The 14,129-nt window shown below is 33.7% G+C and overlaps 1 pseudogene; it reads right to left on the reverse strand.

The window, feature by feature from the left end:
• Positions 1-12,737: 12,737 nt before the first annotated feature.
• LOC101712871 (large ribosomal subunit protein uL22 pseudogene) lies at positions 12,738-13,178 on the reverse strand (annotated as a pseudogene).
• Between the last annotated feature and the right edge of the window lie 951 nt (positions 13,179-14,129).

Raw genomic sequence — 14,129 nt, forward strand, 5'->3', positions numbered from 1 at the left:
TGCAGGGGTTAAAGAGATCCAGGCCAGGAACGTAGTCATGTTGGATGTAACAAGGAGATCTATGAAGGCAGGAGCAAGCATGTCTTAGCTTTGGTCCAATCCTATAATCTGACAAGGTCCATGGAAATCCTCAAAGTAGATATGTGGAAACTTGACACCCTACCCCTGGCTAGCTTCAAGTTCACTGACTTCCATCATAATGCCTTTAATAGACATAAGGAGATTTATTAGGAAGGATTTTTTAAAGTACCAGAGAAATAAGAGCAGTGTCTTGTGTTCTGAAATGGATATATTTATAGGGCTTTTGGATTTTAAAATCTGTGTGGAACTTGTGAATCTATGAAAAGAAGAGATTTTAATTTACAGATGAAAGTGATACCACTTGGTTCATCTGACAGGGTCTTGTATATGGCTAAGCAAGCAATTACAAGTGCACATCTAATGGTAAAAGAAAAAGCAGTTATATTTACTGAAGATGACAGGAAGCAGTGCTCAGGACAAACCAATCCCAGCAGAAACAAAAAGAGTTGCATGAACACAGAAGTGGTGTCTGGGCAACAGGGAGATTAAAAAAGGGCAGATAAATCAGGCTTTTTGGCTTTTCAAGAAGTGCATCATGCCATGACTCTCTCTAATTGGGTCTCTAGATAAGATTTACAGAAATGACTGACAGAATGTTGAGTCATTTTAGGTCCTTATAGCATGCATGCCTTTCCCAGTGTTTGCTCTGATTAGATTACACAGGTCAAGGCACACAGAAATAGCAACAGCAATGACAACAGGGAGTGGATAAATCAGGCTTTTGAAATTTAAAGGATGTGCACCTCAGATGCCTCCCCCTGAATCTCTAGGTGTGATTGACAGGAATGATTGAGATCCAAAACACTTGTGCTTTCTTGTAGAGCTGAGTTTTTATTTTATTTTCTACCACTCTTAGGACAGTGGAAGCAAGAATGATTGCAGAGTACTGTTTAAAATTAAAAGGAGGGAAGGGAGTGACTCCCTCAGGTCTATTGTTTCTAAATGTACTAATGGGACACGTAAAGATTACATATTCCCATTCCAAGAAGGAGGAATGTGAGAATAGAAAGGAGAGATTAAATCAAATCAAAACTCATCAGAGAAAACATTACTTCCTATATCTCCATATCCAGCATTTGGGGATCCTCTTGTGAGACATGGGCTCTCAAGGATTCAAAGAGCCCTGCCCTCATGGCATTCTCAGTTGTTGTCCATATGGTCACTCCCTTGGACTGACTTTGTTTGCATGCTATCTGCAGCTTCCTTTGGTAGGTGTTCTGTTTCTGATGCCTGTACCTTTCTGAGGTCTCCATTGTAGCTTTAACTTCATTCTCAAAGGTCCACACATTTCTTTGTCAAGAGCTGCTTGTGGGGTTTCTGATCCTGTATCACACTGGACAACCATTAAGTCTTTCCTGTGAAATCTTTGTCAAAGTTTCAGTGACCCTCATAAGAGGAATTCAGCACACCTACAAAACTAACATCATGTGGATGATGTGGAAGTCTGTTACTTGTGCAGGGCGTGTCCAAGACCATGTGAAGCACAGCTGTGGCAGCCTGAATACATTGCTATACCCTCCTCAGCTCAAAGGAGTTAAATGAAAAGTATGTCCCTTTTCCCCTAACCACAGTTAGGGATAGCTTTTCAGAGGGGGGAATATTGTAGACACTTACCTAAGTTAGTTATAAACATTAGAGGCACTTAGACAGGGCTGGGATCTCAGCATAGAAGACAGTTGTGGCCAGAAGCACATTCACTGAAGGCCAGGCTTCAAGACAAAGAAAAGGACCACACCCACATACTTCCCATAGTGATGAATAGTAGTGATTGCTATTCTAAATAGACATTAATCTCCTTGACAAAAACCTCTCTAACCCATTCCTTCCTGGAAAATACTTGTTCATTCCAGGTACACTTGCTATATGATTTGCTTCCCCATTTGATCCCTGTTTAACCAATATTACCTAAGGGACTATACTTGTAATCATATTGGTTGACCATAGTTTCGACACACCTCATACCCGGTTTGTGATTTCCCATTGGATCAATATTATCTAAACAACTATACTTGTAATCTTATTAGTAGACTGTAGTTTTGTCCCACCTTGAACCTGCCTCACCTCCTGGCTTTGTGCAATAAAACACCCAGCACACAAGAAGCAGGATCCTTAGGCAACCCACTTTCTGGACCCCCTCCTGTCTCTCTTAGACAGAGGTATCTTTCAATAAATTCTTCCAACTCTTAACTTTCATTGTTCCTAGAAGTCATTCTTCAGTTTTAGGGAACACAAACTCGGTGTTTCAGACATCTAGAAGATTGGGAGTTATAATATTTCTCTTATATTATTTGGAGGTCCGCATTTCATATGTCCTATATGACTGTGACCAAGCACTTAACACATGACCCTTTGGGAACATTTTAGTAGCAAACTATAGCATCTATCATGTTTCCACATCATATTCCTTCTCTAGGATCCTTGCAGGAATATTTACAAGGTGGGGAAGAAGAACTGATCATGTTATATAATTACCAGTCTCTGAGGGATTTTCTTTATCATAGAATAAGTGGAGAAATTTTGGAACATGCTGAGAATTCTTACTGGAGCTTCTAGATGAAGTAATATTTTATCTTTTTCAATATCCCAAATTAAAACACAAGATTTGTTTCCATTTTATAAGATTATTTTGTTTAGTTCCACAGAGTGTCAAACATATTAAAGGATTCAGGAATATACAAAATTTTTAAGTATTAACATTTGGCTCTAAAGGAAAACTGTCCAATGCCAATGACTAGAATCTATACCAATCAAGTTATAGAAATGATAGCAATTAAATATGAACATACCCATTATGTATAAAACTATATCTATGTCTACTTCTAGTGAAGCAGAGTGCAACTCATGGACAGCAGTTCTACTTTTTTATTGTAATTTGCCAATGTTTCCAAATTTTTGACTTATCTAAATTTCTATGCTATTGAACTAAGAGTACCTAAAAGCATATTCAATCCTCCATCCATAAATAAAATTACTGAATAATTTGTATTTATATTTACTTATTACTCAATAATTAAATAGCCATTTACTAGATTTCAGTATTTCTGATTCATTTTAATTTTACATACTACTGCATTACTATACTTTCACTTACTAACCATATGCAAATATTATAGAGATTATGATTATATTATAGATAGATGAGCTAGGTAAAAATATTATAGGCAGTCAGATAGGGCTAAGTCCTTGAGAGGGCCAGGACAAATGTGAAACGCACCACAGCTGCACATCGGCTGAAAACAAGATGGAGACAAGATGACCAGACCCACATACTTCTTCAAAGAACTGGGGTTAGTGAAATATAGATAGGCAATGACCACTCTGGGGGTGACCAGAGACCTCTGGACCCTCTGCCTCCTAGGAGAATCCTTGTTCTTTCCGTGCTTGCTATGTGACTTGCTTCCCAATTGGACCACCATTACCTAAGTGACTATTCTTGTAACCTTATTGGATATTCATGGCTGTGGCCCACATTGTACCCACTTGGGTTTCACCCTATACAACTTCTCTGTAAAGTGGGGTCCTTGGCTACCCACTCGGGACCCCTCCTCCCCCTCAGGAGCTTTCCTATCATTAAATATCTTTCTCCTTTTAAGATCCATCTTTCCTAAGACTCATTCTTTGATTTCTAGAGAACAAGAACTCAGCGTATCATACAGTTAACAGGTTGAGAGATATAATATTTCATATTTCATATTTCCCACTACAATTATCTTAGATTCTTGGCTTAGTGCTAGCCGCAATTAGCCTTTCAGTTATCTGTCAAGTAATTCTGGATATATAAGTCTGAATGGTAGCTTTGGAACAATTTACCATTGGTTTTATTTTCTTCTATCACAAATAATGCTATTAATTTTAAAAGTAGAACTAAATGAGCTGAGGATGTAGCTCAGTGGCACAGCACCTGCCTAGCCAGTGAGAGGTCCAGAGTTTGATACCTGCTACCAAAAAAATAAAATGTAGAACTGAAGTACATGAAAAATAATGTTCAGTTGACCTGGAAAACTATTTTTCATTATAGTTGGGTAGCTGGGATGCTTATACTTATTAAAGAATGACACTTTTTTCTTCAGAACTTTTATCCTGAACTGTGAAAGATGAGCATGGCTATTAGAATAGAGCCATTCCTGGGGACAATATCATAACTTATCTACATTTCACTCTGGAAACTTTAGAGTCTTACTAGTTAAGAATGCAAAAGGCTGTTAATATCATTTATACAATTCTGAACCAAGGTTAAAAACTGAGCATAACAATTTTTTAAAAATGAATTTTAACTGCTCTTCAGACTTTCCTTAGATCTAAGCTTTAATGTCATTTCATGGGGAAGGCTTTTGCTATCTAATTTTTCCAAGTTATTTATATATTACTTTTTCTTCACCAAAAACAAAACATTTTTGCATTGTTATATTATTGTGATGAAAATGTATTTCAGTGTCTGCCTTCTTTGATTTAATATAAGCCTTCTGATGACAGGAGTTATGGGGGCATTTGCCAGAGATATGTATGAGATGGATATTCAAAGATAAGGGACTTTGGGCCACAGGGCCAAAACCTCCCAGAATGCACTGTTAAAGATCAAAAGATAGTGTGCAGGGCCACAAGTCCAAGTAAGATCAAAACACATTACCTTAAGAAATGTATGCTCTGGCCCTTGTCCTCCCCATGCTTAGGTTAATCCTAAGGTCAGTCATGTAACGGGTGTCCCAGACATTATACTTTTACACTGTCCTCCTGTATCCTTCCCCTGTCCTCTACATGAATTTCTGCACAGGTGTCCTTCTTTTGTCCTTTATTCTTGCTTCCTGGTTCTATCAATTAAAAAAACTTAGGAGCTTCAGCTCAGGACTGCCTTTTCTTGATACTCTCTCACACTAAGGGGTCTTGGTTAGGCAGCACCTCTGGGCCCTCTTGGAGTTTAAACTGGACATGGACTCAAAGTAATATCTCATCCTTTGTGCTACACAATAGTCATGAACTGTGATAAGAATGCACTAGAAAATTCAGCTTTATGCTATTGTATGTTCTTTTGTAAGTGAAGAATCATGTGAAGGGTAATTATACCTCTAAAAGTACAATGAAGTTAATGGTGAAAGTGGCTTGAATATTCTGTGGCTTCCTGAACACTTAAAATTATATAGTACCCAAAAAGAAACAAGTTAGTCCTAATGAGTCCTCAAAAGAGCAATAGAATGCTAGTTCTCAGATTGCAATTCCAAATTATTCCCATTGAGTTATTGACAAAATACATTTTTATTTTATTGCTTTCACCCAGTTAACTTTTGGTCCTAACTATACTCCTAACTAGCACTTTACTTTCAGTTTTGTATTAACTGTTATGGTTTTGTAGCTCTACAAATAGTTCACATAAAAATACTCTCATTACAGAAATGTCATTATAACAGATTTTATTTAATATCTCATATTCACTTTTATTCTCCAAAAATCATAAACTCACTTCAGGTCAATCATTTTCTAAACATGTTTCTTTTTTATCCTTCTGATAATTTTATATTTCTAACTTGCAATTGTGCTATTTCTAAACTAAAAATATTAGTAGATATAGTGACTAAAATTCTGATACTAGGTTATGTTCATCTATAAATTGGTAATACATGTTCCATTTATTTATATGCAAATTTGAAGCAATAATCAGAACATTCTGAAAGTGGAGGTAGAAATCTAACATAGCATTTCAATTAGCATCTGAGTGTGAATGTGTTAACATGTTATATCATCTGTTTTATTTCCAGGGTTAGTTTTATAATAAGTTGCCCTCTACCTGAAGATTTTTAAAAATTTTCTCTTAAAGTTGGTATCAGTGAAAAATGGGAAGTTTTCCTAGTTAATGAAGAATTGCTCTTCAATCCAGTCTTTTCTGAGATGAAACTTTAATTATATCTCTAATATATCATGAAGCATGAGCACAAAATTTTAGAAAAGTGCTTTCAAATTTAGAAAGTGCAGGAAATATGTGATACTACTAATAAAAATCGAATTAAGAAAATTAGCAATATGAGAAAAATTCTAAACTTTTGGGCATTTCTACTCTGAATTCCATCAAACAGCATTAATATTAATAGTATAATATGAAACTCTAAGCAATCATTATTGGCCATGAAGAACAAATGAATTATTTAGAAAGAAAAAAATGAGAATTCATAAGGGAACACAAAGGATAAGTCTAATTTATCAATAAACATTTGTACTATGGGAACAATGTACTCATGCAGAAGTTAAATAGAAGTAGAATATTTCGGATTTGAATTAAAGGTACATAATTATATATTAGGTAAAATATGCTCTACACTGCACATAGAACTAAAAATACTTGTAGACATATTGACTAAAGTTCTGATATGAAGTTATGTTGAAGATTATTACATCTTTGTTCATAAGAGATATTGATCACTAGTTTTCTGTTCATGTAATATCTTTGCCAGGTTTTGATATTAGAGTAACTCTGGACTCTAGATTATTAGGAAAAAATCCATTTCCTTCTATTTTCTTCAAAATATTAAAGAGAACAATTTTTTCCTTAAATTTTTCATCAGTAATTTCATCTGGGCCTAGTACTTACACACAAGTTATGAAGATTCACTATACTTAGGTTTGGGAAATATTCCACACTATCAATTTTTCTTCTGGATAGTAGGCTATCACATGTTGTATGTAATCCAGATTTCACTTTAAGAAAAAATATTCATAGAATTATATGTACATATTGTGATATTAAAAACTTTGTGGATGATATTTTTAGAAAACTTCTAATTTCTGTTCCACTGTTTCTATAGCTTAGTTATATTATGATTAATTAAATGATATTTGAAATTACAAATTTGCAGCCACATTTCCAATGATTTTGACAGATGAAGTCTCAAATGAGAGTAAAATTTTGTTTTTAGAAAAACATAGGGAATACTAAATGTAAATAAATAACATGTAAATAAAGTACACACAGCATAGTATATGTTAGTGTCATCAGAGACCTTGCCCCTAGAGGCAGTATGAGGATATATTAATAAAGTGATATCTAATTGCAAGAAAATGTTGGTGAAGAATTCATATAATTTCAATCAGACTTATAATTCAAATTTTTATCATGGAAAAAATATAAATTTTTTTGAGATAAAACACATTGTTAGGAGCACTAGCTTAGATAACATGATGGGAGAAATGCACTGATCATGTGAAGTGATTAACTGCTAGAGGAAGAACTATCTGTAACTGTTGTTTTGCACTTGCTGACTGACCACCAGAACCACACATGGGAATGCTTTATGACAGTGAAGAGCAGGATTCTAATCTGTATGATCTCCATTCTGTTGCAAAGGGGTGAGATCTAGACAGTTGAATTTTTTAAGCTTTCTAGAAGGTGATAATTTGCAGGAAGGATTGAAAACAACACATAGGAAAAAAAGTCAAAACTCTAACATGAGAAACTAAAAATATAAACAGCAGGGAAAATGTGACTAGTTATATGACTACTTATATGACAAATTATGACTAGTTATAGTTTTTTTTTGTTTGCTGTTTGTGTCTATATAATTTAAAAGTTGTTGATTTTTACAGAAATATGGAATTAAATACCCAACGCTGTATTTGAATTACATTAGGCATTTTGTAACAATTTATTGTATAAAATATTTGTTACATGGATCATTGTGGGTATAAATGTTGTTTGATGAGAAGAAAATAAATTTATCATGTTAATTTAATTGAAAAATATGCTGTTCTTCTAAAGACATGATTCTGTGTAGGATGATCTAGGATGAGGTACAGAATTCCATGAGAGGGATTATTGCAATCACGAAACTGTTTGAGTTATTTAATGTAGAAAATATATGGACAGGGGTAGAAAGTTTAATATGGATGTTCTGTCTATATCTAAAGTAAATAGATATTACTAATGTGAAAATTAAAGGCATTAGGAAGACAATTCAAAAGTGAGAAAATTTCTCAATAGATGTCAATGCACCATAAAAGCAAAATAATAAGGCTTGTAAAATAAAAGATGAGAGAAAGTAAAAGAGGAAAAGAAATTGAAATTAATTCTTCATCCCAACAATTACCTATTACATTAAACTAGATCTTCATGATTAGGGTCCTTGTATAAGTCTGAGAAAAGAAAGAGCTATAAATAAGTACCATGGTAGAGATCAAATTTTTATCTTATTTTCTGGATATTCAAGTGCAATTAATGAAGAAACATGTTGATATATAAATAGTCTAAAACACAAGTTGTACTTCAGAAATATTTTATATAGAAAGAAATTATTTTAAATGTGGGTCATAGCAATGCATTAAATGTATTTAAGTATTTTAAAAATTCAATACATTGAGTCTCACAAACCAAAATAACAAATCTTTCACCCCACTATTTTATTCTTTCTTTATTTTGAAAGATAGTTTCCCTTTATTTTATATGCCTTTAATTAATTTTAAATATGATATCATCATGAGATTCAGGTAAATGACTATGATAATAGACACAAACATGTAATTTCTTTATATTTGAATTTTAATAAGGTTTAAATTTAGTTTTAGTCACAGTACATAGTTACTTCATGGAATGATATTAATAGAAGTTAGCAAGTAAGCTTCATTAACTGTATAGAATTTTGGAAAATGAAAGTCCTTGAATTTAGAACACAATGACAGAAAGACAGGTTATATGCCATGTGTGTTCATACCAGACATCAATAACTGACCATAGGACTTTTTCCCAATTTATATTTGGAGTTCTTTCCTAAACACTGGGGTATAAAATTGCAAATGAAAAGCAGATTATGAAAAGAAGAAATTTTATAATACTATTCTACAATTCTCTATTAAATGTAAAGAAAACTTGCTCCCTCTTCCTAGAGATTCATTAAGTTTAATGTATGGTGGATTTCAAATTATATCCCAAAGAGCACTTCAGTTTTGTATAATAATGCAAATTCTGCTCATTATCTGAAATATAATCGCTCTCTTGTTTTGACCAAAAGATGTCTTCTTAATGAGTTGCATATATTAAAATTTGCATGAAATTTGATCTCAGACAATATTTCATTTGATTCTCTTTAAAAAATCTTCTCTGGTGTGCTGCAGAGAACAATTATTTAGGTGATTTGTTAAATAGAGATAATACTGTAGCCATAGAGCTTTGTGAATACCATATGAAATAGTATAATTGCTCAGCTCAATGTTTACAAGTGTTGCTTTTATTCATTGGATACACTATGGTTTCTACTTCATTGGTTGGCTCTGTGACTCATGACAAGACCTTTACTTACATTAAACTCTTTCTGCCTAAGTTGTATGACAGCACTAAAAAAACAAAAAATTTTAGATGCCTATTAAGTGATAATTCAAATTCAAATTATAAATTAAACCATAGTTCATTAAATTACATATTTCTTGTGCTGATATGAACCTTAAAGGAACAGCTTAAATATCAAATTGAAATTTTCCGTCTCAGATTTTATGGTGAAAAAAACAGATCCTGTGTCCTTTGTACACTTAAACAATATGTAATTTCTTCAGGAAATGTTACAGCTATACAAAAATTAAACACATTCATTATGAAGAAATATAAGCCATCAATCCTAAAGAATATTTTAAAGTTTTTATTAATCTGGAGGAATTTTCTCAAATTTGAATAAAATTGCTTTATAAAAATTGAATCATTCTTTTATTTATCATTAAAAACATTTGTAATCACTTATAAATGGCAGAAAGTTTAACCAAGGATATAAATGTTTTCATATTGCTCCAACATAATGTGTATGAATTCTCATTTTTGTAATCCAACAAGATGGCACTTCTTAGAATATGTACCTTTGTGATGCTGGATATTATTTGTCCAGCAGATGATTTATGAAATTGTGGTATACAGTGCTGTCTAAATCAAGTACTTTTCCACTCCCTTTCTTCTACCCTGCCTTTCTTTCTTATTTTTTCTCAATTTTTTTCTTTTCTGTTTTTTGTTAACTCCACCCACATAATGACTCCAAATTAAAATTGTATTATAAATATTATAAAGAGGTATTTCCTTCATCCATAGTTTCACATTTTTGCTGTATATAATGAACATTTTTGTTCATATGTATAATTCTACCAAATCTTTTTTTCTGTAAAGGTAAAATAAGTACTGTAAGACTGTAATTGAAGAATGAAGGCACAGAAAATCCAAAACATGCTCGGAGCACAAGTTAACTTTTGTTTTTATTAGACTACATAAAACTATGTATGATTCAGTAGTATTCAGTTTGCACATCATTTAAAGACCTGTAAGAGTTATTGTAAGAATTTATCTCACAGGGTTTTCTAAATAACATATATGCAGTAAGAAACGTACCTATTTTTACACAGATTATAGGTTGGGGCATAGTAAACACTTAAGTTTTATTCTTCAAAATCCAGACAGGTAAAGTAAATAAATAACAGTTATATAAAGGTATAGTTAAGGTGGTAAACTAGTAAGAAAGGTACATTCTTATTTTACATATTTCCACTCACTTGGGGCATACATGAATTAATACATGCATATATTTAAGAAATATGTTTTGTAAAGAGTAAGTTCAGAGATGGTTTGAAACTTGAATGTCCCCCAAAAGCCTATCTGTTAAATTCTTGGTATCCAAGGTAGCACTATTGGTAGATCTTAGAATGTTTGAGAGGCAGTGTCTAGTGGGAAATCCTTCCATTAGTGAGGGCATGCCTTTAAACAGAATTGTGTAATCCCAGTCTCTTTCTTTTGCCTCTCTCTGCTTTCTGGCTCTGAGGTAAGAAATCTGATTTCACCATGCACTCATTCATTTTGTGCTACCTTGCCAACCGCCCATACTCATGAAGACTCGTTGGGTGAATCCTCCAAAAATGTGAGCCAAAATAAGCATTCTCCCCACTTGATTTCCTTAGGAATTTGTTACAGTAACAGAAAATTAAATAACACATACACTGTTCTTGATATTCTCAGCAGTGATTTCATAAGATTTTTATTTTAGTCTTAAACCATTAGTGAGAGTTATATGTTTATCAAATAAAAAAGGATCAGATCTTCCCAAAAAGATGCTGAAGAGTTTTATAAAAAAAAAAACAAAAAAACATGTTGCATTTGAGAACTACACCTTACATTGGACAAAACACAGAGGGTGGATAGTATAAAAAGGATGCAAGATTGTGGAAGAAACCAACTCAATGGAGGCCTTATGTTATCCTCTAGGTCAAAGGAAACAAAAAAATTTAAGCAGAAACAAACCAGAATCAAATTTATTTTTTAAAGGTTATATAAATATTTAGAAAACAAATTAGAGGGAAAAATTAAAAGATAAACGATTTCATAAGAGAACAATAGATGAAAGACAAATATTAAACTACGATAGCACTGTGAATGTAGTGAGGACAGAGTAACTGTCAACAATACAGAATTAATAAACATGTAGATGTTGGAGTGTGTGGTAAAATTAATTTGTAGATTGATTCTCAGATGTCCAGCTGCTGAATCAGAAGTATGGGTAAGTATTGGCACTGTGAATGAGATAGAAAATACCTTTCTATATGAGATTTGCACTGAATTCATCAAGGCAAGGGAATAAATGATTTAAAGAGTTTGATTGTACAGTTAGTTTGAGGTATAGATAATAGAAAGAAGTTTCCTCAACAGTCACATATCTAGGAGCTTTTTATCTTACACATTTTTTTGATAGACACAGATTTGGAAAATTTTTATCTTAGAAGTACGAAAGCTATACAATGGACTCTATATGTATGGTTGATAACAGGTCTCAGGAAAAAGTGTCCAGAATAATAGGAGAAAGGAGCTTCAGAAAGTTATTCTTGTATGCATTTCCATATGTATGTATACACATGCTTATTTAGTTATTTATTTGAGGGCTGCACAGTGTTTGAATTGGTCTGAAGGACCCTTGTTAGTAAGACAGACTCCATATTGCTGCTTGACCCACCTGCCTGCCCTTTAGATGAACACAGAAGGAGGAAGCTTAGAAACCTCCTCCCCTTAGAAAGTCTCTTAGAAACAACAATTAATCAACCATTGTTTTACAAATGGTCTAACAGCAGGACGTTCCACTTCTGTACCTTTTGCTTGCTTTACTAGTTCTATCCCATAGGGGGTCCTAGAAACTGTTGGCCTCGAAGGCGTATAAAACATGTTTGTCAACCCCCAGTCAAGGCTCAAGTCCGATGCTCGGATTGGGTCCTGGCCGGTAATAAACTCCTGTGTGGATTTACTATTGGTCTCTGGTTGGTTCTCTCTCACTGGGTGCAACAGGTCAGTTTTCCATTGCTGGAAGAAAATGGCTGACACACACAACTTAAATTAGGAAATGATTTATTTGATTCATTCTTTCAAAAGTTTGAGTCCACAGTCACCTGGTTTCAAGACAGCAGCAGAATGCCACAAGGCTATGGTAAAGCAAAGTCATTTGTGTCATGGCAGTCTGGAAGGAATGCCCAAGGAAAGAGTTGCAGTGAGATATATCCTGCAAAGGTAGACTCAGAGTGACCCACTCTCTCCAACTGGGGCCTACCTCCTAAGAGCACATTCAGCTGAAATACACCAGTGGATTAATCCAGTGATGAGTAAAGGACACTTATGGTCCAATCACCCATCTAGGTGTCTCTTTTATTTTTCCATTTATTTTATGCCTAATTTATTCCCTTGCCATAAGTTTTTGTTTCTTCAGTTTCTTCTGGGATATATTTTTCTTCCGTGCGACTTCCTCCTCTGATTTAGGAAAAATTTGTTCCTTTTCAGTAAGAATCATCTCAATATGGCAGAGGGAGCTCATGTATGGGTTAATCCAGCCATGAGCTCTGTAAGTACGGCTGTGCATCTTGGGTGCTTTGTTCACTTGGATATGTTCAATTATCAGAGAATCGACATCTAAACCCTTAAGCTCAGCATCACTCTCTGCATTTTTAAGCATGTGCAGCAAAAATCCAGCACTCTTTTTGGGCCACCAGCCCTGTGTCCAGCCCCACTGTTTGGCCTGGGCACACCTACCAACTCCACCACTATAACTCCTGAATGGTACACATTGTTTCTTTAATGTGACATCCTTCAGATACTTGGTGGCCTTTCGGATATGCATACCCTTGATGGCCTGGGCAGTTTCACAGGTGTTCTTAAAGTGAACACGAAGATGTGAGCCTCTTGATTTGCATGATTTTGTGGGGTTTTCTGGGTCAAGAGAGTATCAAACCATTTTCACAGGTCATCTCTGGCCACTTACGGGAAGAATCTAGGTGTCTCTTAATACAATGAAATTGACAGTTGCGATTTACTGGCACAGTATTTATAAAAGAATTTTATTTTTAAGTGTATTTAGATAGAGCCTACATTTCCCCCATCAAAAAGAATTATCTAATATCTACTTGTTTATTTATACCTGTCCGTATATTGATCCATATTCCTCTTTTACTTTATCTACTAGGATTCTGTGTAACAAGTGTTACAGTAACTATTTACTATGCATCAAATTGTAATGTGTATAAAAGTTACAGTTCAAATTACACATTTGTTTTTTAAAAACCTTGTTATACAAACTCTCTTAATTATTTGAATTCCAAAAATGATGTGCAAACGAGAGTACAGAAACTTACTTATTTTTACATATTCTAACTAAAATGAAATTTTCAGTTAAGGGAATTTTTCTCATACCTACAATAACAAAGATTATTTCATATTTAGGTCTCTAAAGTTAACGTTTATTTTATTTTTTAAAAATCTCCTGTGAATAAACAAGGTAATTTTTTTCCAAAGGGACAAGCAAGCATGAGAAGTTTTATTTCCTAACAAGGTCATTTATCCTTTATTTTCCCCTATATTTTCTTCTTTTTCCTTTTTCTCATTTTTCTATCTGCCTAGAGAATTTGTTGTACCTTTATAAAGTTCTGTTTTCAACATATAGATATTATATACAAGATATACCCTCTATGGGTTATTTTGAAAGCCAAAATAATTATTTTTACATGCTGAAATTGCCTGCCAGACTAAAAAAATCAATGCTAAGCTATTAATTTTCCAATCTTTAAATATTTTT

The sequence above is a fragment of the Heterocephalus glaber genome, unplaced genomic scaffold (assembly GCF_053883595.1).
Source record: "Heterocephalus glaber isolate CG9 unplaced genomic scaffold, H.glaber_assembly_v1.0 deba00001442, whole genome shotgun sequence".
Classification (NCBI taxonomy): domain Eukaryota; kingdom Metazoa; phylum Chordata; class Mammalia; order Rodentia; family Bathyergidae; genus Heterocephalus; species Heterocephalus glaber.